Raw genomic sequence first — 5,368 nt, forward strand, 5'->3', positions numbered from 1 at the left:
AACTTTTGAAAAAAATAAAGAAATGACACCTCCAGTATGCTCTGCGGGCACATATAGTTTCAATGGTGGGGCATGTTCTGGGTGTCATATTTCAACAATAACACATCAGAAAATGTTGAAATGCAGGATTTGGTTTAACAATGGATTTATCTATATCTCTACGTTCCCCTTTTTTTGAGAACTTTTGAAAAAATAAAGAAATGACACCTCCAGTATGCTCTGCGGGCACATATAGTTTCAATGGTGGGGCATGTTCTGGGTGTCATATTTCAACAATAACACATCAGAAAATGTTGTAATGAAGGATTTAGTTTAAGAATGGATTTATCTATACCTCTACGTTCCCCTTTTTTTGAGAACTTTTGGAAAAATAAAGAAAAGACACCTCCAGTATGCTCTGTCGGCACATATAGTTTCAATGGTGGGGCATGTTCTCGGTGTCATGTTTCAACAATAACACATCAGAAAATGTTGAAATGCAGGATTTAATTTAAGAATGGATTTATCTATACCTTTATGTTCCCCTTTTTTTGAGAACTTTTGAAAAAATAAAGAAATGACAGCTCCAATATGCTCTGTTGGCACATATAGTTTCATTGGAGAGTCAATTTCTGGGTGTCATATTTCAACAATAACACATCAGAAAATGTTGAAATGCAGGATTTGGTTTAAGAATGGATTTATCTATACCTCTTAGTTCCCCTTTTTTTGAGAACTTTTGAAAAAATAAAGAAATGACACCTCCAGTATGCTCTGTCGGCACATATAGTTTCAATGGAGAGTCATTTTGTGGGTGTCATATTTTAACAATAACACATCAGAAAATGTGATAATGCAGGATTTCATTTAAGGATGGATTTATCTATACCTTTATGTTCACCTTTTTTTGAGAACTTTTGAAAAAAATAAAGAAATGACACCTCCAGTATGCTCTGTCGGCATGTAAAGTTGCAATGGTGAGGCTTGTTCTGGGTACCATATTTCAACAATGAAACATCAGAAAATTTTTAATGCAGGATTTCGTTTAATAATGAATTTATCTATACCTCTATGTTCCCCTTTTTTGAGAACTTTTCTGGGTACCATACTTCAACAATAACACATCAGAAAATGTTGTAATGCAAGATTTCATTTAATAATTAATTATCTACACCTGCACATTCCTGTTTTTTTTTTCATTATGTTTGCAACTGAGAATTAATGTTATGTAATTTATATTCTTTATTAGAAGTTATCCATTACTCCAGTCTAATAAATATACAATAAATTCTAATAAAGAATATAAATTACATAACATTAATTTTCAGTTAGAAACATAATGTCACTTTTCTCCTTTCTTTTAAAATACATTTAGTAAGAGATTGAACTTAAATACAAAATAAGTCCTCTGGTTGAATTTACCACATAGTTTACACCATTTACAGAGGCATAAAATATATTTTTACAAGAGTATAAATATATACATGCACTGTTAAATGACAAATGCTGCCCGATCAACAGGCTCATAATCCCCATACAACTGTTCCTTTAAGAAATACGGGCAAAAGAACCGAGGGGGAGGGGTTAACAACCATCCCACATTTTTAAGGTGGAACGAATAGTTCGGCGAATAAGGAGCTGGCGAAAAAGGAGCTGGAGTCAGCCTCGTGTTGTGATTGTCGTCCTCGCGGCTGTTGTTTACACTCCCCCGGGCGCTACAGCTCGCTGCTTGAGAAGAAACGGGACTGAAGAACACCTCTCCCTGACTGCTAACAGAATTTCATGACTGCTGACTGAAAAAGAAACATGAACTTTATTGATCTCTGTGTTGGACCCACAAATGTTAAACATGAAATGTAAACTTTTTTTTTGTTTACCCTAATAGCCTAGTGGTTTATTAAGAGTGACTTCCGAGCAAGTTTCCAAACTCATGGAAGTTTATTAACACGTTGAATGTCTTGGAAATACCTAGTGCTCTGTTGATATCAATTAGCTGCTAAGCAGGATTCAAATCTCAGGTCACGTTTTTGTCTTTTTGGATCCTTTCCCAGATCGCAGATAGCACATTTGATGTGCTATTTACATCTGGAAGACGTAGCCTATTTTTAAGAGTGTTTCCTGCAGATGTCAAATAGACGTTTAGAAGATGTCTATTTGATGTGATATTTACATCTGGAAGACGTATTTTTAAGAGTGTTTGCTCATCTGCAATACGTCTATAGGACGTTTCCTGTCAGATGTCAAATAGACGTTTAGAAGATGTCTTAAGATGTAATGATTTAGAATGCATGTTAAACTGACATCTTCTAAACGGTTTATCGAATGTCCATCTGAAAAATGCTTAGCAAAACTTTATAAACATCCCTCCAAAATGGAATCAATAATGTACAGGACCAGAAAATGTGAAAATGATTTGCTAGTTCGAGGCACCCACATTGTCGCCAACATGCCGAAGAATTGGTGTAGTGCTTTTTTGAGCTGCTTGTAGTAATGAAAAACCTTTGAGTAATAAAAGTTTTTTTCAGCAAAACAGTTAAAGGTGGACTGTAGCACAGGGGTAAAAAATTTCCTGAATTATTATAAGCTTTTATTCAATATGAGAGACTTATTCTCTATCGCGTGGATTTAATCTTTTTATAACAAACTCATTGACACTCAAGAAATCTACACAGGCTGCAATTCCAGTAGATCACCACTAGAAGGACTAGTGCTCTGTGGAAAGGATGAGAGTCTCTGCTTGTATCCTGGTGATGTTTTATATTCCATTGCATTAAAAAATGCTGCTGTTATGAGTCATCTCAAATGGGATTAAACAGAATTTAACACTTGGACTGATATCACAAAAATCATGAAGTGGTTCTTGGTTCACCAGTGTGAATATGTCCACTGCATCTGAAGTGGCTCTGCTTCATTTCATTTAATTCTCTCATTTAAATTTTATTCGAATTTTTGCAAATCCCCATGGAGCAATTTCTCTTACTCCACCCCTCTCATCCCCCCTTTCACTGTCACCGAGCCAACCCCTCCGAGTCGAACTTTAATTAAAAGCCATGACTGTTGTTGTCTGTCTGTCTTAAACCCTGATGGTCAGTGTTCCCTAATCTCAATCTTATTTTCCCTGCTCTCCCTGCTAATCCACACTGGGAGACAGAGATACGGTCACTGACAGATGCAGACAGCGGCACACATGTGATAACTGATAACAGACAAAATGTGAGACGTGCCCATGTGGAAAAACAATATTTGAGTATAAAAGCATCAATGATTCTTCATTTCCTTATGTTGTGGTTGTTCTTTTACTGTTTGACTTTGACAAAAATAATAATATATAAAAAAAACTCATTGTATGGGATTTTAACTGTATTGAGAAAATATGAGGTATAGTAATGCATTAAACAACCAATAAGACATTCGACCACTGAAAGTAATAACTCAGAGAAATTAATCCATAAATCACTGTCACAACATTCGGCAAAATAATCTTAATGTGGTGTCTCATTTTTTAATCAATATGTTTTGTGTCTCCGTCTGACAGCTTGTTTTCTCTGGCAGAATGAGTCTGCATTGATTGTTGGCTGTGGTCTTTTGCCACAAGCTCTCTAAAACACCAGCATACTGACGTTACATCTGCTGGGATGAAATGGGGGATGGAGCTCAGACTGAATGGGTGGGTTTAATAATCTGTAACGGATTTTATTCATTTTTCCTACATACGCTCCACCATAGATGAAAATATTTTGTGCAAATCTCAGCTGAATTGGTTTACTTTAGTCCAGTTTTTCTAAATAAAATAAAGAAAGCTGTGGATAAAACAATCACCTCTAGACTGATGATCAAGCCCTTCTATTCAGGCCCTGGAAATAGCACCCTCCTCCGTACATATGCATCATATGACACAAGGGTGACGGGAGCACTCCCACCCGTTGCTGTCTGTCTGTGGAATTCTTTACTCATTTCAACCAGGGATTTCACAGATGCTGCCATATTCAGAATGTGTTTAAAACCCACATGACAGTGTTTATCGTGAATTTCGTGACTGCTTACTCACTTCATCCCATCATTTATTTATTTGTGAGGAGCACGTTCAAATAATCTACTCATTAGTCCATCAGACAGCAAGCCAATTATGCATACTCTTTACGCTATTTGATTATACAGGGGTTGGAATTAAACCAATAATGTTGGATGTTTATATTCTCGGTCATTCATGGCCAATCTTTACTGATTTTACATTCCATCAGTAAGAGTGTGAAGGTTGAAATAGCAGAGCAATAGCACAGATTGCAACCCACACAACATAATGGGAGACATATCAGAGTTTGAAAAAGGACAAATTGTTGACTCATCTGTGACTTCGGCAAGTCTTTGTGGTGTATCAAGAGCCGGTTTTGTATTTTTATTCTTTATGTGAAATTGCGTAGGCTCTTTCTGGCAGGCTCTGAGCCCAGAAGACTGTGACAACAAACTGCCATCCTCTTAAGTGGTGTTTGTCATTAGGTTGTTGTGACTATGGGGAACAGGTTCTCTGTCTTAATGAGGATGATTAGGGACAGACTACAGCTCCCTTTGAAACATGACCTTAGCATCAGTCATCTAGGTGTGGAGTGTTTACTGTCACCTTGAAAACAGCTTCCTCAATGTTGTATTGAAGGAGGTAAACACGAGGTTAAGTTTCCAAAGGTTTTAAATGAAGCTGTGAAATGAGATCACACATTCATTATGAAGGTATGTTTTAGAGCAGCTGATCAATATGGACATGGCAAATTTAGGTTATTTTAGGTTATTATTGTTAGGGAAAATACTTTGATTTCATATTTCACATATTTGTCTTTGTCTAGTTCAGAAATATTTGAATACAAGTATGATTGTTGTACATGTTATTCAAAATACTTGAAAAAATCAAGTAAAGGAAAAAATATATAGGTCTATGCCTGTATCGTGTCATCCACCATCACCACCTTCCCCCACATTTCATTTTAAACATTTTAATAGAAATAATAAAAAAGCATTAAATTAAGCACTCTGTCTCAAAATTCAAAACAAATTCAACTAACAAAATACAGCTTATTTACGTGACATTATAGGCTACATTCTTATTTAATCTTTCTTTTTAAAGCTTGTTTAGACGATTATGCTACAGCTTGCTCAATTTTTAGGCTACAACACTCCCTGGCTGTTCCCCATTTAGCCTAATTTATAAAAGAATGAGACGAAAATTGTTTAAAATAGTTATATTCAAATGGCATCCACAAAACTATCAACTATGACGTTCTTTCCATGGCAACGCATCATTTAAAGGATTTAGAGAGCCTCACCCCTTTATTAAATTACTGTTTAGTAGTGGATTGACAGCTGGGACGCATCGCGCATGCGCAGAGCGAACAGATCT

The sequence above is a fragment of the Pimephales promelas genome, chromosome 16 (genome assembly GCF_988280905.1).
Source record: "Pimephales promelas chromosome 16, fPimPro1.hap1.1, whole genome shotgun sequence".
NCBI classification, from domain to species: Eukaryota; Metazoa; Chordata; class Actinopteri; order Cypriniformes; family Leuciscidae; genus Pimephales; species Pimephales promelas.